Source organism: Sus scrofa, chromosome 1 (assembly GCF_054392235.1).
Source record: "Sus scrofa isolate SSC_HxYL_T2T_F1_AM1 chromosome 1, Sscrofa_HxYL_maternal_Yorkshire_Landrace_v2.0, whole genome shotgun sequence".
Classification (NCBI taxonomy): domain Eukaryota; kingdom Metazoa; phylum Chordata; class Mammalia; order Artiodactyla; family Suidae; genus Sus; species Sus scrofa.
Genome location: NC_139383.1, coordinates 154,069,329 through 154,091,474, shown reverse-complemented (window position 1 = coordinate 154,091,474; position 22,146 = coordinate 154,069,329). Strand labels below are relative to the sequence as shown.

The 22,146-nt window shown below is 41.0% G+C and overlaps 1 protein-coding gene and 1 non-coding gene across 10 annotated transcripts in view; both read right to left on the bottom strand.

Moving 5' to 3' along the window:
* OTUD7A (OTU deubiquitinase 7A) overlaps positions 1-22,146 on the bottom strand; it is a 313,215-nt gene that overhangs the window by 151,698 nt on the left and 139,371 nt on the right. For 6 of the 9 annotated variants that reach the window (XM_085017233.1, XM_021098704.2, XM_085017249.1 and 3 more), the window contains exon 2: positions 15,462-15,618. The gene's annotated coding sequence lies outside the window, so the exon portion shown is untranslated. Of the gene's footprint in view, positions 1-15,237; positions 15,619-22,146 lie in introns of all 9 variants that reach the window. The other 3 variants (XM_085017243.1, XM_021098709.2, XM_085017271.1) reach the window with 1 other exon arrangement.
* Positions 14,109-14,211, bottom strand: LOC146406804 (U6 spliceosomal RNA). Its single transcript, XR_014832507.1, has one exon. It is a non-coding gene; the product is annotated as a U6 spliceosomal RNA (small nuclear RNA).

Here is a 22,146-nt window from a genome sequence, read left to right as displayed (position 1 = left end):
GCTGTTCTGGGGCTTGGAGCACCCCCAGCCAGGCCAGCCAGGGCATGGAGGGGCCCCAGGACCAGGCTGCTCTTCCAGGGAGCTACAGAGGCTCAGGGTCTGTGGTTTTAGGGCCTCAGGGGTGATTATAGGCCAGGTTTTGAGAAAATAAGACCTAGAGCTATTTGAAATTGAAGAGTCTTCTGTTTGTCCTTGAAGCAGAAAAAGATTTTTTTTTTGAGTGTCTCCAATGTGCTAGCCACATACCATATTCTCTATCCTATGTTTCATAATAATCTGGGGTGATAGGCCCAGTTTAATGACTACCCAACAACCTCCAGCCTCTGCACTCCCCTCTTCCCCATCCAAATCTGGATCTTATCCCTACCACCAGACTGACTCCATAGTCACAAAAATCCCCAGGTCACTGACCATTCAGCTCTTAGTTACCACAGCTGATCACAGCCACCACCTTGAACTATTCTTTATACATGATACCATCACTCTTCATGATCAGATTCCTTCTCATCTCTCACCACTTCAGTCTGTCTCAATGATTCCTTCTTCCAACAAACTATGGGCATGGGCCCAAATCTATCTTGAGCTCATCTCTTTTTTTCAGATAATTGATCCATGCTCATTAAATGTTAGTAATCACCTGTGGTCACTCCCAAATCTTTTTCTCTGGTCTTGTTCTCTTTTCTACCCTTCAGTCTGCAATTCTTTGATGGAATGTCCTCTTGTACAACTCACTGGTATCTACCTTCCTTGTCAAAGGTGACTGTTCACCAGAGAAATCAAGATTTACAACCTGGATTCTCCTTTCATGTCTCCCTCTCCATCCCTGTGGGCCCTATGGAATTGTCTCTCTTTCTGTGAGTCCTCTCTCTTCTTCTGTCTCTCCTCTTCTCCCCAACCTGGGCAATCACAAAATCCTGACATTGATAGAAGATGGCCTTCTTCTGTTTTCCCTGTTTATTCTCCTGACACTACCACTATTGTGCTACCCAAGCTGCATGCACAGGTGGAACAGGATGGCTTGGAGAGTTGGCTCTGAGACCTCACACCTTCCCTACATGAAGGTATAAAGAAAAAGACGCTACCTGCATCATAGTCTCAAAGTGTCTCCACTAAGATATTTATTAATTACAAATGGTAACTTTATACTAGAGAGGCTGGGAAAATACAACCTTAACCGTGTGATCAAAGTTAATGCAACAGTAACTCTAACCCCCACAGTGATGGTATGAGGAGGTGGGGCCTTTGGGAGGTGATTAGGTCATGAGAGTGGAGCACACATGAATGGTAGGTATTAGTGCCTTTATCAGAGATCCTAGAGGGCACACTTACCCTCTTTCAGCCATGAAAGGATGCAAGAAGTTGGCCGTCTGCAAAATCTCTTATGAAAATAGATGCAAAAATCCTTAACACCATATTAGCCAATATATCAAGCATATATAAAAATAACTATACATCATGATCAAGTAGGTTTTATTTTAGGGATGCAATGCTGGTTCAGTATTTGAAAATCAAGTAATGTAATCTAACATACTGACAGACTAGGAAGGAAAACTACATGATCATATAAACTGATGGGTAAAAAATTTTGATAGAATTCAACATCGCTTCATGGTAAAAAGTCTCAGACAAATAGGAATACAAGGTAACCTCCTCAATTTGAGAAAAAGTACGCAAAAAACTACAGCTAACATTATACTTTATGATGAAAAGTCAGAATGCTTTTTTCCTAAATTGTTATCTGCTTTCATCACTCTTATGCAATATAGTCTGGAATATACTGGTGTTCCAACCAGTGCAACAAGTAAGAGAAGGAAATAAACAGCATACATTGGAAGGAAAGAAAGAAAATTGCTGCTACTTCCATATAACATGATGATCTAGGGAGAAAATCCCAAGATATCCACAAAAAACTCCTAGAACCAGTAAGTGAGGATAGCAAGGTCCCATGACACAAAAATCAATGTACGAAATCTCAAAATCTGTTGTATTTCTCTATGTTATCATAAACACGTGGACACTGAAATTAAAAATACAACATTATTTATAACCACTCATTTAAAAAATACTTAGTTGTAAATCTTACCAAATATGTATAAATCTTGTATTTTGAACATTACAAAACAATGATGAAAGAAATCAAAATCTAAATCAAAAGATAAACACAGTGTGTCCATGGACTGGAAGGTCAACATGCTAATACTAATGTATTAATATGAAGGTGTTAATACTACTCAAATTGACACCGAGAATTAGTGCAATTCCTGCCAAAATGCAGCAAGTTTTTTTGTAGAAACAGGTAAGATTATTATAGTACTAATATGGAAAGGTAATGGAATATGAACAGTAAAAATATGCCCAAAGTGACTTTTATCATGGATAACAGAACATGCAGTAGTGTTTCTTCCCTCTTCTAATATAATCTCCCTACTGTCAAGAAACTACATCCTTTCCCCCTCCTTAGCCATGCCCATGGCATGCAGAAGCTCTCTGGCCTCAAAACCTTGTCATGGCAGTGACCCAAGCCACAGAGTGACAATGTTGGGTCCTTAACCCAATAAGCCACCATGGAATTCCATGAAATTGCTTCTTCCTAGGTCTTCTTTGCTCAGGCCAAGAACACTTGCTGGCCCACAAGATAGAGAGGCTCATTGCTTGATTAATTGGGGCTCATTTTTCCCATTCTTGTTTACTGTACCTTCAGAAATTTGCATAAAGTTACTGGTTAAGAGACAGATATTTTAAAAAAATTATTATTTTTTTAATTTTGGGGGGGGGACTGCACCTGCAGCATGCAGAAGTTCCTGGGCCAGGGATCAAACTCATGCCACAGCAGCAACCCGAGCCACAGCAGTGACAATGCCAGATCCTTAATCTGCTATGCCACCAGCGAACTCCTGTTTAATTTTTTTTTATTTTAAATTTCTTAAATTTTATTTTTATTGAATAGTTGATTTATAATATTATATTAGTTTCAGGTATACAACATAGTGATTCAGTATTTTTATAGTTAATATATTTAAAGTTATTTTAAGATAATGGCTGTACTTCCATGTCTTGTACAATATGTCCTTGTTGTTTATTTTATACATAGTAGTTTGTATATATTAATCCCCTGTCCCATCTTGCGTCTCTTTCTTTTCCTCTCCTTCCCTTGTAACCACTAGTTTGTTCTCTATATTTGTTTGTTTTGCTATATTCATTTATTTTTTATATGCCATATATAAATATTTGTCTGACTTATTTCACTAAATATAATATCCTCTAAGGCCATCCGTGTTGCTGCAAATGGCATTATTTCACCTTTTTTATGGCCGAGTAATATTCCATTGTACACACATGTATACACATGTCAATGGACATTTAGGTTGTTTCCATGTCTTGACTATTACAAACAGTGTTGCAATGAACACTGGGGTAACATGTATCTTTTTGAATTACAGCTTTCTCTAGATATATGCCCAGGAGTGGGACTACTGGATCATACCATAGTTCTAAATTTAGTTTTCTCAGGAACCTCCATACTGTCTTCCACAGTGGATGCACCACTTTACCTTCCCACCAACAGTGAAAGGGTTTTCTTTTCTCTACTTGCTTAAACAGATATTCTTTGTTTGCTTCTTTGATATTATCTATCTATCTAAATTTACTGTTTCACTGGATTAGACCGAGCACACCACAACTCCTCCCCATCAGAAATCATTGGGACTCATTTGCCTCCACTTGCCAGTCTAACTATGCATGTTCACTCACCCCTGTCCTATAGCATTTATGAAACAGCTAGACAAGAAGGAAGACATAGCCTCACAGCAAACTACTAAAGTCCCATTTCTAGGCTTAACTAAACAACTAACAGATAATGTGTTCTTTGGTCATGGTAACTGACAATGGTGAATGTGATTTCATTAAACTGACATCACCGTTACATCTTTCCATAATTATAGGACTGCCAGGAAGAATTTATAATAGGAGTTCCTGTCATGGCTCAGTGGAAACAAATCTGACTAGGATCCATGAGGACATAAGTTCAATCCTCGGCCTCACTCAGCAGGTTAAGGATCCAGTGGTGGCATGAGCTGTGGTGTACGTTACAGACACAGCTCAGATGCGGTGTTGCTGTAACTGTAGTGTAGGATGGCAGATGTAGATCCAATTAGACCCCTAGCCTGGGAACCACCATATGCCATGGATGTGGCCCTAAAAAGACACACACACAAAAAAGAATTTATAATAGCAGAATGTTATAGCTTGAAGGGACCCCAGAAATAACCTAAAATCCAACACCTTCCTTTTACAAATGGAAAATGTGATCTCATGACTAACAACAGGTACATGGCAGTTTATGGATTTGAACCCCAATTTCTTTTTTTTTTTTTTTTTTTTTGTCTTTTTGCTATTTCTTTGGGCCGCTCCTATGGCATATGGAAGTTCCCAGGCTAGGGGTCGAATCGGAGGTGTAGCCACTGGCCTACGCCAGAGCCACAGCAATATGGGATCTGAGCCGCATCTGCAACCTACACCACAGCTCATGGCAACGCCGGATCATTAACCCACTGAGCAAGGGCAGGGACCGAACCCGCAACCTCATGGTTCCTAGTCGGATTCATTAACCTCTGTGCCACGATGGGAACTCCCTGAACCCCAATTTTTTTATTCAAATGCAGGTTTATTTATTTTTTGTTGTTTGTATTTCTATTTAACTGTTACATTATGTTACTTCTTTTTCAAGTGCACTGCAAAAGTTGAGATGCATGATGGCTCTACAAAATCTCTATTCAGAGAGAAAATACAGTGGAAACCTGTGCTTGCCTGTAGCCACACCACCTCAAGTTGTGACTGGGCAAAGGGTACCCTTCTTCCTTCTGGTCATCTGTCCCAGAATGTCATTTGACATGGACACTACTGCCCTAATTTGCAGAATCAAAATTTTTTTAATTAAAATATAGTTGATTTACAGTGTTGTGTCAATTCCTGCTGTATAGCAAAGCTGCAGAAATCAAATTTTTATTCTTCCTCTTAAAACTCCTTAAAAGTATTTATGAAATTCTTAGGGTACTATCAGAGGAAATGTCCCAGATACATTGTTGATTTTGTACATTAATTTCTACATATACGTAATCCACACCTGGTCCTTGGAATAGCCTACTTTACCTTCCATATTTATGGTGTAGGGAGAAGTCCTACTAATTTCCTTCCTGATTTATGACACTAACATTTGGTGAAACATTGTTTTCCCACTGGGTTATATATGCACGCACAAGGTCTAGTTTGGCACATGGCACCTGACTACCTCATCCTGAGAGCTGGCATCACAGGAGGCAATGTGTCTTATGTGTCAAATTTCTATTCAAGAGGTTATGGGGAGTTCCCGTTGTGGCTCAGTGGTAACAAATCTGACTAGCATCCATGAGAATGAGGTTTTATCCCTGGCCTCACTCAGTGGGTTAAGGATCTGAGGTGTAGTGAGCTGTGGTGTGGGTCACAGACATGGCTCGGACCAATCAATGCTATGGTGGTGGTACAGGCTGGCAGCTACAGCTCTGATTCAATTCCTAGCCTAGGAACTCCCATATGCCACTGGTGCAACACTAAAAATATGAAAAAAAGAGGTTATGGAATGTGTTTTCTACTTTTGAAATATAATTTAAGGGAATGGTGACTTTTGTTTAAAAACTGTTAAGTGTTAAATACACGACAGCACATGCATAAAATGGAATATACAGAGACACTGAAATGACATTTTTGGTTTTTTATTATTTTTATTTTTTTGCTCTTTAGGGCTGCACTTGTGGCATATGGAAGTTCCCAGGCTAAGGGTTAAATTGGAGCTGCAACTGCTGGCCTACACCACAGCCACAGAAATGCCAGATGGGAGCTGCATCTATGACCATAGCTTGAGGCAGTGCCAGATCCTTAACCCACTGAGTGAGGCCAGGGAATGAACCTGCATCCTCACAGCAGATATTATGTCGGGTTCTTAACCTGCTGAGGCACAACAGGAACTCCCTGAAATGATGTTTTTGAATTTGTGTGTGCCATGGGGAAACAACAAGGAAGGGAAAAAATTATGAGGCATCACCTCAATAATATAAAAGTGCACATATAAAAGACCCAAAGAAAATATGCTAAAGTATTACCATGTGGCCAAATCTGCCAATCCATTTCTTTATCATTCTGAGATTTCTATCTAACTTAAGACGATCTCCCTTGATAGTCTTCCTAATCTTTGTATGATCTGGCTTGTAACCCTACATCTGGATTTAAAACCCACTGGCAATTTATTCCTCTATAAAGCATATTATTGGCATCCAATTCTATTTTCTTCTAATATCTTTATTTATTTATTTATTTTTGTCTTTTTGCCTTTTCTAGGGCCACTCCCTCAGCATATGGAGGTTCCCAGGCTAGGGGTTGAATTGGAGCTGTAGCCGCCGGCCTACGCCAGAGCCACAGCAACTCGGGATCCAAGCTGCATCTGCGACCTACACCACAGCTCACAGCAACGCCGAATCCTTAACCCACTCACTGAGCAAGGCCATGGTTCCTAGTCAGATTCGTTAACCACTGTGCCACAACAGGAACTCATGATATCTTTGATTAGGACAAGATATTTATTAAATATGATATCTTTTCCAAGTTAAAATACATCCATGTTTCAATCTACTTGTAAAATCACCCATCTTTCAGTGATTTTTAAAAAAATTTTGTGCCAATGCTATACTTTTTTTTTACTAGTATAGTTATGATATACTTTTAGTATATGGCATAAGTCTCCTCTTACTTGTTTTTTGTAAGCATTTCTTGCCAATATTTGTGGCTCTGGGCTCAGCAAAAACAAAAATCTTGGGTACTGACTGAAATTGTATATTACATATACATATTAACATCAAAAGGACTGATATCTTCAAATATAGCTTCCCCATCAAATGCATATAGTATATTTCTCTTTTAGTTAGATTTTTAAGTCCTTTATTAAAAATTTATACTTCTATGCTTCTTGCCTTTGGTATGCACTGCTGTGGCAAAATACAAATACAATATATACAAAGTAAAAAAGACTGGGAGAAATGATTTCCAACACTCTCTCCAACAATTAGACTTCCTAATACACAAAAAGCTTATTTACATAGTCGATAAAGAACACGTCATAACTGAAAATTAATTGATGCAGCCACTATGAAATTCATATGAAAGTTCCTCAAAAATTATAAATAGAACTGCTATATGACCCAGAAATTCCATTTCTGGGAATATATCCCAAGGAAATGATGACATTGTGCTGAAGAGATACATGCACCCCCATGTTCATAGCAACATTATGCACAATAGCCAAGACAAGGAAATAACTAAGTGTCCATCAACAGATGAGTGGATAAAGAAGTTGTAATATAAATATAAATACACATATCCCCATACATATATACAGATATATAATAGAATTTTATTCAGCCATAAAAAAATAAATTCTTCCAATAGGCAACATTCTGCCTAAGGACCTTAGGACATTCAGGGCATTTTTCTAAGTGAAATAAGTCAGACAGAGAAAAACAAATACTGTATGACTTCACTTATATGTGGGATCTAAAAACCAACTAGCCAACCAACCAAACAAAAAACCTAAACTCACAGAAAAAGAGATATGATTTATGGTTACAGAGATTGGAGTGAGGTGTGGGGGAACTGGAGGAAGGTGGTTAAAAGGCAGAAACTTCCAGTTACAAGATAAATAAGTACTGAGGATGTGATGCATAACATACTGAGGATGCAATGCATAACAGGTTGACTATAGTTAACACTGATGAATGATATATTTGAAAGTTGTTGAGAATAGATCCTAAGAGTTCTCATCACAAGGATGATTCTGTATCTATAGGAGTGATGAATGTTCACTAAATTTACTGTGGTCATCATTTCACAATACATGTAAATCAAATCATTATGCTGCATATCTTAAACTTATACAGTGCTATATGTCAATTATATCTCAACCAAACTGGAAGAAAAAAGAACAAGAGTCATAGAGGATAATGGGCAAAGCCATTCTTATAAAAGAGGGATAGGGGACAGCTTGTGAGAGGATGAAAGAATGTACCACTGGAGTTCCTGTTGTGGCTCAGCAGGTTAAGAACCTGACCATATCCATGAGGGTGTGGGTTCAATCCCTGGCCTCGCTCAGTGGGTTAAGGATCTGGCATTGCTGCAAGCTTCAGTGTAGATCACATATGTGGCTTGGATCTGCCGGCTGTGGTGTAGGCCGGCAGCTGTAGCTCCAATTTGACCTGGGAACTTCCATATGCCATGGGTGCGCGCCCCACCCCCCCCAAAAAAAAGGAAAAGAAAAAGAAAAGAAAAGAAAGAATGTATCACCTACCCTTATCTCACAATCAAGCAAATTCACAATACTTTTCTTTATTAATCTGATAAGATTTGCAAAACCAAAAAAAATCTCTAACAATTAGTGGTGTAAAGACATGCACCTCATGCATTACTAGTGGGAGTGTGAACTGTAAAAGAATGTGCCAGCACATGCTAAACATTAAAATGCAACATGCCCCTTGAATCACACGTTTAAGACTTTATTTTACAAAAGTTAAGAGTTCTAGAACAGAAAACACTATACAGCTGGCTCTCCCCAGCCCCTGCCCCCAGCATCATTTGTGATAGTAAAAGTCTGAACATCAAAAATGAAGCATGTTTAGTTATCCCTATCAAATCCTTTGTTTTTTTGTTTTTTAGGGCCACACCTGTGGTGTATGGAAGTTCTGAGGCTAGGGGTCAAGTTGGAGCTACATCTGCCAGCCTACCCCACAGTCACAGCAACGCCAGATCCAAGCTGCATCTGAAATCTACACCATAGGTCACCAACATCAGATCCTTAACCCACTGAGTGGGGCCAGGGATTGAACCCACATCCTCATGAATACTAGTTGGGTTTGTTTTTGCTTAGCTACAATGGGAGCTCCCTAAAATCCTTTGTTTTAATGAACATGGAAAAATAGGGCTTACAATGAGAAATTATGAAAATGCAAAAGGACCTCATATGAAGATATGGGACCCTTGTACTTTCTGTAAAGTATGGGTCAGTTACTGAGGTCTTTAGTCTCAGAAGGGCACAAAGTATTGATTAGAACAATACAGCTACCCTCAAGCATACCCAGCCTGTAAGGATGGGATAACATAATTTACTAAGGTGAGTTTCCAGTTCCAGGACAAGATGGAATAGAACAAAAAACCTGAGTATGAAAAACTATTTGAAGAAACAGGGTTTGAAAATTTCCCAAACCTGAACCATTAGAAATCCAAAGAAATCTACATAATCCAATTCTTAAAAATTAACAACAAAGAAAAAACCTTGAAAGCAGAATGACAGAAATGACATTTTACCTATAGGGGAATGTAATTCAAGTGACAATGGATTTCTTATCTGAAAACATAAAGATAAGAAGGTAGTGGAATAACTTTTTTTTTTTTTTTTTTTTTTTTTTTTTTTTTTTTTGTCTTTTTGCCTTTTTCTAGAGCCGCTCCCGTGGCATTTGGAGGTTCCCAGGCTAGGGGTCATATTGGAGCTGTAGCCACAGGTCTACGCCAGAGCCACAGCAACTCGGGATCTGAGTCGCATCTGCAACCTACACCACAGCTCATGGCAACGCCGGATCCTTAACCCACTGAGCAAGGCCAGGGATCAAACCTGCAACCTCGTGGTTCCTAGTCAGATTCGTTAACCACTGTGCCACTACGGGAACTCCTGGAATAACATTTTTCCAGTGCTGAAGCACAGTCAACACAAAATTCTAGACCCAGCAAATGTATCCATCAAGAATAAAGGGGAAATTAGGACATTATCAGATAAAAGAAATCCAAAAGAATATATCACTAGCAGACCAACCCTAAAAGAATGGTTAAGGGAGTTTCTGTTGTGGTGCGAATCCAGTTAGTTTCCATGAAGATGTGGGTTTGATCCCTGGCCTTGCTCAGTGGGTTGGGCATCCTGTGTTTCTGGGAGCTGCAGTGTAGGCCACAGATGCGTTTTGGATCCTATGTTGCTTTGGCTGTGCTGTAGCTCTGATTGGACCCCTAGCCTGGGAACTTCCATATGCTATGGGTGTTGTCCTAAAAAGCCAAAAAAAAAAAAAAAAAAAAGGTTAGAAAAGACATGGAAACAACCTAAATGTCCATCAACAGATGAGTGTATTAAGAAGATGTGATATATATCTACATCTACACACACACACACACACAAATGGAATATTCAGCCATAAAAAAGAAGAAAATGATTAGATTTGTAGCAACATGGGCCTAGGTCATACTAAGTGAAGTAAGTCAGAAAGAGAAAGATGAATACCATATGATATCATTATTTGTGGAATCTAAACCATGATACAAATGAACTTATTTACAAAACAGAAATAGGGAGTTCCCACCGTGGTGCAGCAGAAACGAATCTGACTAGGAACCATGAGGGTGTGGGTTCGATTTCTCGCCTTGCTCAGTGGGTTAAGGATCCGGCGTTGCCATGGGCTGTGCTGTCAGTTGCAGACCTGGCTCGGATCTGGCACTGCTGTGGCTCCAATGCAGGCTGGCAACAACAGCTCTCATTAGACCCCTAGCTTGGGAACCTCCTTATGCCACGGGTACAGCCCTGAAAGGACAAAAGTAAAAACAACAACAACAACAACAACAAAAAACCAAAACTCAACGCAGAAATAGATTCACAGATACAGAGAACAGAATTGTGGTTGTCTAGGGGGAGGGGGTTGCAGGAGGGATGGATTGGGAATTTGGGATTAGCAGATATAAACTATTACATGTAGAATGGGTAGATAACAAGGTCCTACTGTATAGCACAGGGAACTATGCCCAATATCCTGTGATAAACCATAATGGAAAAGAATATTAAAAATGTATACAGATGTATAACTGAATCACTTTGCTGTACAGCAGTTTAATCCACCACTGCAGCCCAACTTCAATAAAATAAATTAAAAAAAAAATTAGGAGTTCCCATCATGGCACACTGGAAACGAATCCAACTAGGAAGCATGAGGTTGCAGGTTCGATCCCTGGCCTAACTCAGTGGGTTGAGGATCTGGCGTTGCCATGGGCTGTGGTGTAGGTCACAGACGTGGCTCATATCTGATGTTGCTGTGGCTGTGGCGTAGGCTGGATGCTACAGCTCTGATTAGATCCCTAGCCTGGGAACCTTCATATGCCAGGGGTATAGCCCTAAAAAGACCAAAAAAAAAAAAAAATTTAAAGACCTGCTGTCTTAGTAACTTTCAAGTATATAATAAAATTACCATGTAACTCTAAAAAAAAAAAAAAAAAAAAAGAATGGCTAAGAAGGTCCTTAAAGTGGAAAGAAATGATAAAAGAAGTAATTTTAGAACATCAAAAAGGAAGAAAAAACATTGGAAACATTAAAATTAGAGTAATACAAGAAGTTTTCCTCCTCCTTTTTTAAATTATTTGCTAGTTAAAGCAAAAATAATAATACTGCCTGATGTACTTCTCAAAGTACTATATAGAGGAAATATTTAAAGTAATTATAAATAGGTGATGGTAACAGGACTTAAAGGGAGGAAAACTGTATCTCATTCAAAAGGTAAAATATCAATACTAGCAGACTGTGGTAAGTTATGTATATATAATGTAATACCTAGAGAAAGCATTAAAAGCCAAATAACTGAACTCACAGAGAATGTGTTCTCTGACCACAATGTAATCAAAATTGGAAGTCGATAATAGAAAGATAAATGGAAACTATCCAAATACTTTGAAAACAGAACATTTTTGAAAATAATTCTGGGTCAAAGAGGAAGCCTGAAAAGAAATTTTTTTAAATGAATTAAAAGAAATATAAAATACAACACACCAAATTTTGTAAGACACAGCTAACACACTGCTGAGAGGGAAATTTATAGCACCAAATGCTTACATATAAATATCCAATCAATAATCTAAGCTCTCACTTTATGAAACTAGCAAAATAAACCCACAGCCAACAAAAAGGAGAAAATAATGAACACAAGAGCAGAAATCAATGGAACTGAAAAGAGCAGAACAATAGAACGAAATCAGTGAAACAAAAAGATGGTTCTCTGAAGAAAAAAAATCAATAAAATTGGCAAACCTTTAGTAAGACGGAGGAAGAGAAAAGAGAACACACAAATTGTCTGTAACAATAATGAAATGAAATATTGCTACAGATTCTCAGACACTGAAAGCATAATAAGGGTTATTAAAAATAACTCTATACACATAAACTTGGTCACTTAGATTAAATGAACCAATTCCTTCAAAAGCATAAACTACCACAACTTAACTCAATATAAAATAGGTAATTTCAATATCCCTGTAACTATCGAAGAAATTTAATTTGTAATTTCAACTCTAAATCTTCAGGCTCACCCTGTTCCTGAAGAATGCTGTAGAATACTACCACATGTTTAAAGAAGAGTTAACACCAATTCTGCACAATCTCTTCCAGAAAACAAGAGAAAGTAATAAGAATTCTCTACTAATTTTTAGAGGTCAGTATTACTTCAAATCTAATGAATATAGCATGTAAAAAGTAATTAATATTTCTAATGGAAATAAACACAAATATTACTTCACATAATAAATAATATAGTATATAAGTAAATATAATATTACAAACCCAACTTGGTCATGGTATAAAATATATTATACATGTTACATATGAGATATGTAATATATAGCATATTATATATAAAAATTAGATATGAGTTATATATACACATATAAAATTTTCATATCTATATACAAAGATATAGATATAATAAATCCTACTGAGTAGAATTTATTCCAGGGAGCAAAGACAGTTCAATATTCAAAAATTTTTCAATATAATCCACTCAATTCGGAGTTCCCGTTGTGGCTAAGTGGTTAAGGAATCCGACTAGGAACCATGAGGTTGTGGGTTCGGTCCCTGACCTTGCTCAGTGAGTTGAGGATCCGGCGTTGCCATGAGCTGCAGTGTAGGCCACAGACACGGCTCGGATCTGGCATTGCTGTGGCTCTGGCGTAGGCTGGGGCTACAGCTCCGATTAGATCCCTAGCCTGGGAACCTCCACATGCCGCGGAAGCAGCCCAAGAAATGGCAAAAAAAATAATAATAATAATAATAGTCCATCCAATTAATAGGCTAAAGAAGACAAATCACATAATCTTATCGTTCATGATAAAATTTTTAGAATACTAGGAATTAAGGGGAATTTCTTCAACTTTATACTGAAATCTACAAAAAGACCACAGCTAACATCATATCAATGGTGAGAGACTGAATGCTTTTCTGTTGTGACTGGAGACAAGGCAAGGATGTTTGCTTTAACCACTTTATTCAGAGTAGTATCTGAAATCCTAGGCATGACAAAAAGGCAAGAAAAGGAAACAAAAGGCAAACAGATTGGCAAAGAAGAAATAAACTCTCCCTATTTGCAGATGACATGATAGTCTACATAGAAAATCCCTCAAAGAATCTACAGAACTTCCTAGAACTAAGAGGTGAGTGTAACAGGTTCACAGGAGCAAGACAAGCACACAAAAGTAAGCTGTATTTCTACATATTAGCAAGGAAGACAAGGAGCACATGTTCATCACTGCATTTGCTTTGGCTGCATTTTTTTAACAGCTTTATTGAGACATATTCACATACCCTAACCTTATGCCATTTAAAAATGTATAATTCAATGGTTCTTGTCATATTACATTGTTAAGTTTTTAAAATTGTGATAAAATAACATAATATAGTAAATATATTTTTTCTCTTTTAAGCCCTTTACTTATTTAATTGCAATATAGTTGATTTACAATGTTGTGTTAGTTTCAGGTGTATAGCACAGTGATTCAATTACATATTTTTTTTCATTTTCAGATTCTTTTCCCTTATAGATTATTACAAAATATTAAGTTCCCTGTGCTCTACAGTAGGACCTTGTTGTTGCCTATTTCATACATAGTAGTGTGTATATGTTACTCCCAAACTCCTAATTTATCCCATAAATAAAATAATAAATAAAATTAATAACAAAAAATAATAACATGAAAACTGCCATTTTAACTGTTTTAAAATTTGTAATTCAGTTGCATTAAAAAATATGAAATGCTTCACAAATTTGCATGTCATCTTTGCACATAGCCCATGATAATTTTCTCTGATTCATTCTAATTTTAGTAAATGTGCTGCCAAAGCAGCTGGCCAGCTGCTTTTTGACAAAGGTGAAAAATTAATTCAATGAAGAAGGACAGTCTTTTCAAAAAATGGATATCTGTCTGCAAATCGGATATCCACCAGCAAAAAGACAACAAAATAAGCAAAAAACCCTCAACTTCTCATTTATTACAAAGATCAAGTCAAGACAGATCATAGGTATATATGTAAAACACAGACCTATAAGACTTTTAGAAGAAAAAATAGGAGAAAATCATTGGGACCACAGGGCTTGGCAATATCAAAAGCAAAACTGATAAACTGGACTTCATCAAAGTTAAAACGTTTTGGTCTCAGAAAGACCCTTAATGTTTTTTTTGTTTGTTTGTTTTAAGTGAATTTTTTTAGGGCCGTACCCGTGGCATATGGAGGTTCCCAGGTTAGGGGTCGAATCAGAGCTGTAGCTGCCGGCCTATGCCACTGCCACAGCAACATGGGATCCAAGCTTCGTCTGTGACCTACACCATAGTTCAAGGCAACACCAGATCCTTAACCCACTGAGCAAGGCCAGGGATCGAACCCACAACCTCATGGTTCCTAGTCGGATTCGTTAACCACTGCACCACGATGGGAACTCCAAAAAGACCCTTAATATTAAGAAGGTAAAATGACAAGCAACATACTGGGAGAAAATACTTGTAAACCACATATGTGACAAAAGACTCATATCCACAATATATAAAGAACTCTCTCTGATAATGCAACGCTATAAAACAAACACTCCCGTAGGAGCATAAGAAAAAGCCCTGAAGAGGCTAGATATAAAGAAATGCTTTTGTGTTTTCCACTGCAGCCAGCATGTAAACAGGGCTCAAAATGATTAAATAGTAACACCCAGGCCCTGTATCCAGAGGTGTGTAGGTAATCTAGAGAAGATGGCAGAGAGGGACACCAAAAAGTGACCCAGGTCAAGGTGTGCATACACCAGGCCTTCCTTGTTGCTGAACAGAGAGAGGAAGAGATTCAGCCAGCCTTTCAGTACCAGTAGGGACAGAGGGAGCCAGTCTTACCTGCCTGAAGCACTTAAACTTGAACTTGAGACATCTTGGGCTGAGACAGAGATTTCTTTGCAGTTGTGGCATCTGCTCTCTAGCACTGCTATGTGGAGTGGACAGGCTATTTTTGGAGGTCCCCAGTGCCTAAGTCACTGACCGCAGGATGCCAAGTGAGTGTCCTGTGGTAGTGCAGTGCCAGGCAAGCATTGGGGAACAAGGACAAAGGGGTCCTTTCTCACCTGTGTTGGCAGGTTAGTGAAGGAGAAAGGGTTCAGCTGCCAGGAGCTCCTCTGGAGATGTGTGAGATATAGAAGAGGTTCAGGAGATGACCAGCAGTTCAGAAGGGTGTGGCCAGCAGGGCAGAGGTACTTCCCTCAGGAACATCTGGAAATCCATCTGCAATGGGAAGGAGGGGTGGCTGTGAACACAGGACTGCATGCGTGGTCAGCACTGCGCCTCCTCCCACACCACCCAAGTGAGTTGGGGCTGCAAAGGAGTTGTACTTGCATATCAGCCATCTCTTATTTTCTGTATCTGATGCTCTCACAGCTTGGGGTCTTGTTGACCCTGGAGGAATGGCCTCTCCCAGGGCCAATTCCCAGAGACAGTAACTGAGCCCATCCTCAACGGTGCCTTTATATACAAATCTAACAATTCAGAGCCCACATCCCCAGCCACAGCTTCTACTGGGGTCTCACACTCCAGGCCACTGTCCCTGCTGCCCTAATCACCCCAGGACCACCTGACAATTAGAGATATTCCCTAGGGCCTCAAACCTGATGAAATTATTCAAACCAGCCAATCCTGCCTATACTGCCTTGCCCCACCCTTGCCATAGAAACTACAAGAAAGGCTTTTGCCCACATTTCCCCGTCACTCCCTCTGCCTCCTGACTGAGGGAACTTCCCCTTGTGCCTGCTGCAGCATGGTGTGCCCCCTCCTCCTGGAACCCTGAGTAACAAATATCTTTCCGATGGCAGTCGTTCCCTGATGGTTTGCTTTGCTGTGCCTTGAATTATTTGTCAGTTCACTATATTTTAAAGCAATTTTGTCCTTGAGATTACAACAGTTAAACTTCACATGCCAGCTTCCCTTTCTGTATGATGTGGCTCCATTCTTCACAACAAAGACTTTTTGGTTGCTTCATCAAATGCTGAGTTAAAGCGGACCCTTTAGAACATCTATAAAGAAATGGAACCAACTCCCAAGTTGGTTTCCAAAGTGTGCAAAGAAAGCCAGCTGTTTGTCCCAGGGAATGAAGCCCACACACAGGGCGAAACCCCCAGCACCAGAAGCAACAGGGATTATGCAAGGTGTGAAAGAAAAAATGTTGCCCGCCACATCAGTAAACAAAGGATATTGCAGCCAGAAAGCCATCACATTACAGCTGCCCCAACAGTGCACCCTGAGGAGACTCAGGATGGGAAAACAGAGCATGCTGGCCTCAGACAGCTGAGGTGCACATCAAAGGAATGATTTTAAGGAGCCCAGACGCTTGCATCTTTCCATACATAGGAACACGCTAACTTGAAATGTCTGGTTTTCTTTAATTAGCAGTCATCTTTTTGGGTTCTGATTATCTGGTCTTTGTTGCAAAAACTCCTATATATTCTGGCTCCCTCCTTGCTTCTTTGGAGGTGCTCCTCAGAGCCACCTGAGAGGCTGCAGCCCAGGCTTAAATCCTCAATTTTGGCAGCCAAATAAAACATAATTGTCAACTTTTAGGTTGTGCTTTTTTTTTTTTTCTTTCAGTTGACAAGAGGTCTAGGTCAGAGTTTGGGGGCACTGAGTATTCTTCTAATTCTGATATGGTTCAGTCGAGGGCACACACAGGGTTGGGGAATCACTGTGACATAGTGAGAATGGCAATCACTGAGTGAGCCTTATGCTAAACCTTGTTAACCAGCTGGTTCAATGAGCTGATGAAAGCTTGACTTCCCAAACTAGTAATGGGAAACATTCTAGCCTCAAAACGTATGAGGGCTGAAGAAGGTTGATCACCCAGCAGGCCCTTGACTTAACAGGGGATATGAAGTGGGTGGCAGGCCCTCAGTTCCTCCTTCAGCGTGTAGCCCAGGGTGATGTCATGGCTTTGCCTCCACTTCCCCAGGTGGCTCCCATGGTGCCAGTCAGTGCTACAGTGTGCTTGTGATAGGGATGGAGTAGGCATGGGTGGTTGTAGAAGTCCCAATAAAGGGCCATAGATGGTGAGGGAAATCTGCAGGACTTCGGGAGATCACTGTAAGTTACTAAATTGCTCAAAAAAGCCATCAGAACAAGGCAGACTTGCTTGACTAGCGGCAGTGCAAGCAATGCCTCAGGTCATTGGGTGGGGGATGGGTGAGGCCTGCATTCAGATTCAGACCAAGGGCAAGAGTTTGAGGACTGCCCTTCGGCTGACTTGAATACACACCTTACCAGATACTAAGGAGGAACTTCTACTCCCAGAATGGAAGAGGCAGTTTTTTCCCAACCCCCACAACCCCTTGGATGATAAAACTGTAGCCCATCGATCCTCGGGACAGAGCTTGCTTGCCTGCCCACTTGCATCTCTTACAAGGGTCCTATCTTAATAAATCTATTTCTTGCCTATCGCTTTGTCTCTCGCTGAATTCCTTCTGCGTGGAGACAGGAACAACCTAAAGCTCAGTGAGTCCAGACACAATCCGTAGGTTCAAGTCCCAATCTGGGTTTAGGCTGTTCGAGTCCCGGCACCTGGGTTCAAGTCCCAGTTCGTGTTCTGGCTGGGTTCAGGCCAGTTAATACTGTCAGTTTCACTGGGTCTACACTGTAGTCAGAGCTACAGTGTGCTTTGGCTACAAGGTGCTGGGTCCCAGCATCTCACTTTCTTCACTGTGTTTTAAACTCCATCACCTGGTCCTGAATCCCTCATCAAAATTGTTTTCCATCCTTTCTTTCCCCCTCTCTCTTGCCCTTTCCTTCATTCTTATCACCACACTCCACAATTCTTCAAACCTCACTTGCTATAAATCACCTTGAAGCCACCTGACTCTCCAGGGGGACTAAATTCTAAATTGCATGATGGTATCTGTAAGACACCTACAGAGTCTTGAAAAATGGGAAAAACAAACTCAAGAATGAGGAAGGCTTTACCCCCTTAATGCCTCTTAGAGCAAGATCTTTTGTTCCCTAGCAAATACTCAAAATGCCACTATTTTAAGTTTGAAAGCCAATCCCACGGTTCGCACGGAGGTTCAAAGAACTTAAGAGAGATTAATGCACAGTGGAGATAACTGGAAATAAGGAAGAAGTAATGCATTTTGTCTGTGTCATCTCCGATTAGGATGCATCACTTTTATTCTTTAAGGCTCTCCCTGTGGGTAAGTGGTGAGCGGCCAGGAGGCTGCACACCAGGACAGTGGCCTTGTAAGTAGCTATGTTAGGGGGTCCCCAGAGAAAGAGAACCAGGCATGGTTTTCTTGACAGAAGAGGAGCCATTTGTAATCTAAGCCTGGCCACTTAGATCACAAAATGCTTGCTCTTGAGCGGGTCTCAGTAATTCATGAACTTAAGGGAACAAAGGAAGGTGGGAACAGAGAAAAGGCTGTCAAAAAACAGTGCAGTGATAAGGTAGAGCCCAGAGTTCCTCCCTAGGAAGTACATAATAATATAGCTTTGAGTTCTGCAAGAACTAAGGCTCCCACCCAGGAAGAGGATAGAATGATACTGACCCTCCTGACTTCCACCAACTGAAGCTAGGACTCCTTTGACCTTTGCTCCAATGCTGAATTCTCCTCTGCTCAAGCCTCTTCATGAATATGCATGTGCCCTGACCTTAAAACTTCCCCAATCTTGCCCTTGGGGAGCCACTACTTTGGGCAAGAGCCCTGTATTCTCCTTACTTGCTTCAAGTAATAGTAAATCCTTCCTTCTCTCGTACTTTGGGTTGGTTGTGTCTATTGGCTCAACATCCACCAAGAGGCACCCCCAGTTTTCAATTAACAGCCTGAAAGGGGATTTTTTTCCACCTGGCTCAGCAGATGGCTGCTGTGTTTGTCTCTCTATTTCTTTGGCAAAGATTGCTTGGGCACCTATGAATTTGAGCAATCTGTGCAGCAAGACACCCTGGAGGTTCTGCCCCAGGGTATGAGGTGGGTCCTGCCCTGAAGTCTCTTGTGGGTTTGGCTGAGGCTCAGCCCACAGAGGGGTGACAGGTGCTGGAGTTGGGCACTTCTGTCTCAGGCCTGGCTGAGTAGGGAGTTACCTGCCCAAGAAAATAAAGACTGTTGCTGAAACTCGGCCTCTGTCTACTGGTGCTGAATAGAAATGCAGAGACAGAATTTTGGGTGAAGGAGGAAAAAAAATTTTTATTGCTCTGCCAGGGACCACAGAAGGCTAATGTCCTTCCTTCAGGAGAGAACAGAAAGGGATCTTATAATTTGGGAGTGGAATATAAAGCCACAGAAAAGGATGGGGTAGATGCAAGCTTGCATTCTTCTTCAACGCTGGTGTTTAGTGGCACTGGTGACTGGTTCTGGTGGTCCTGAGATGATGAAGGGTTCATCGAGTAGTTTACATCTTCCATTTGTTGGGGATTTTAGCTTTGGAGAAGAGCTCAAAGGTATTTTTATGTTTATCTCTTGAGGAGGAGCCAGGACCCTTCCCCCAGACTGCACTGGAGTTTCTTTTTTTTTTTTTTTTTTTTTTTTTTTTCAGCTGCAATCGTGGCATATGGAAGTTTCCAGGCCAGGGACAGAATCTGAGCCATAGCTGTAATCTACAATGCAGCTTTGCAATACCAGATCCTTAATCCACTGCACCAGGCCCAGGATGGAACCAGTGCCACTACAGAGACAAGTTGGATAATTAACCCACTGTGCCACAACAAGAACTTCTGCAATATTGTTTCTTGACTGCTCCTCCCATGCTCTGCATGCCCTCCCTTTCCTGATTAGCAACTGTTTGAACATACCCTTTGGAATTCAGGGAAGGTCACAGAGGCTGAAGCCTATTCCCCATAGGCAAGAAATGGGGGGACAAAGAAGGCTTATGCAGGAGTCCCAAGGGTCCTGCTCAGTTTCAATACCCCAGGAAACTGAATGAGCCCGACTGGGAGGATAAAATCAAAATGCAACTTAATTCTTGCCTGGGTCTGCCGTCTTTATATGCATTCAACTGGGAGGATTCAGAAGGGTTGTTCCTTCCACTGGGTGAAAATCTGGCCTGATTCAGACACAATCTGCATCACCAACAGACTGTCCTCTGTCCAACTGCTGTCTGTCCACACCTCCACCCCTCAGTCTGCATTTAAGGTAAGCCTTCCCCTAGGCCTCCCCAGGCCTGTGCTGGGGTCTCCTAACTGCTCTAAAGGGGCCAGACCTGGCATCTCCTGCTGAGTGGAGGCAAGAGGAGGGAAGTTTGACTGGAGGGCACTCAGCACCGTATCCTATGCCCCAGGCCTGGGAGATGTTGAAGGCTCACTTGCCCTTGTGGGTATTTTCATTGGTTCCTTGGAGATTCCCAGCATGAGGTCAGGTACATGCAATTTCCTTGACCTGAGTGGCCACATGCCTGCTCTTAAAGGTCACCTGCGGCTATTTCAGCTGTCTTAGAACCCTGATATACATCTCTGGCTTCTTGCTGCTGGGGTCCCTCTGTCCCTCCAAGTGGCCCCAATGACAGGACCCAATGCAATTAACACACCCCTCTGTATGGTCTCAAGGAATGTGGCTCTTTCTCACCCCCTAGAGGCCCAAGTGAGGCCCAGACCCTAGGCCACTCTTTGCCCAACCAAGAGATGGCAACTTGTTCTCCAGTAGCCTAAGGGCACCAGGTGAGAGGCAGGTATCTCCCCTATCTCCCATTAAACAGAGGGGCTCACATCGGCATTCTAATGGCCTTTGCAAAGATTTCTCATCACAGAGTCAATTCTCCTCCCCCAGCTGATTCCTTCCTTTAGATCCCTGATCAGCCTGGAAAGTCTAAAGACCAGAGAGGTGATTCCAGCTCATTTCCTTCCTAACTCTTCACTTTGTACTTTGGCCCAGCCTCTCACTTTGAAACACATTATTTGCTACACTTCCACACCTGGGTCTAAACTTAAATACTGACATCCTGTTTTAGGAGGCTCTACAAAGGAGGTCATGGTTGGCCAAAATGACACTATACAATATTTAAGGGATCTGCTTCCACAGGAAGGCCGTATGGGCACATGCATCTTGATCTCTACCTCCCAGCACATATGGAAACCAACCCCACGTTGTTAGTATTTCTGAATGTGAAGGGTAAAAATAATAAAGCTTCTAGAAAGTAATGCAGAGGAACCACTTCCTAAACTTGGGATGGGCAAAGATTTCTGAAACAGGATGCCAAACTGAAATAGGAGGGAACAGGTACAAACCTTAACAGAACGACACAGTCCTTGAAGAAAGGACAAAAACTGGTTAGAATGAACTAGTTCCAAGATGGTGGAAGATTTGACCTCCTGTGGACCTTGAGCTTCGTATGATATAACATACTAGCTGGCAAGCTCACAGGTACCATGACAGTTCTAAGGATGACCATAAGAGGTCAAAAAGTGGGTGGTGGCCCAATTCCTGGAAACCCTGCCCCTTCCTGGAAATAGTGGGAATTAATCCTCCCACTCAGCCTATGAAATTGCCCAGCCTATAAAAACTCACCATCCCCTATTTCAGGGCCTCTGCCTCTCATCTTCTGAGATGGCCCACACTCTGTGGAGTGTTTTTCCCAGGGTCGCTCTCTTGCCCTTCTGAAATAGTCCACACTTTGTCTCTCAATAAATCTATTTCTTACCCATCACTTTGCCTCTTGCTGAATTCCTTCCATGCTGAGAAATAAAGAACCTGAACTTCATAAGTCCTGGGACCTGGTGTGTGATATTAATTAAAGAAAAAAAAAAACAGTTGCTTTGAGTCCCAATATGAGTCCTGGCTGGATTAGAGT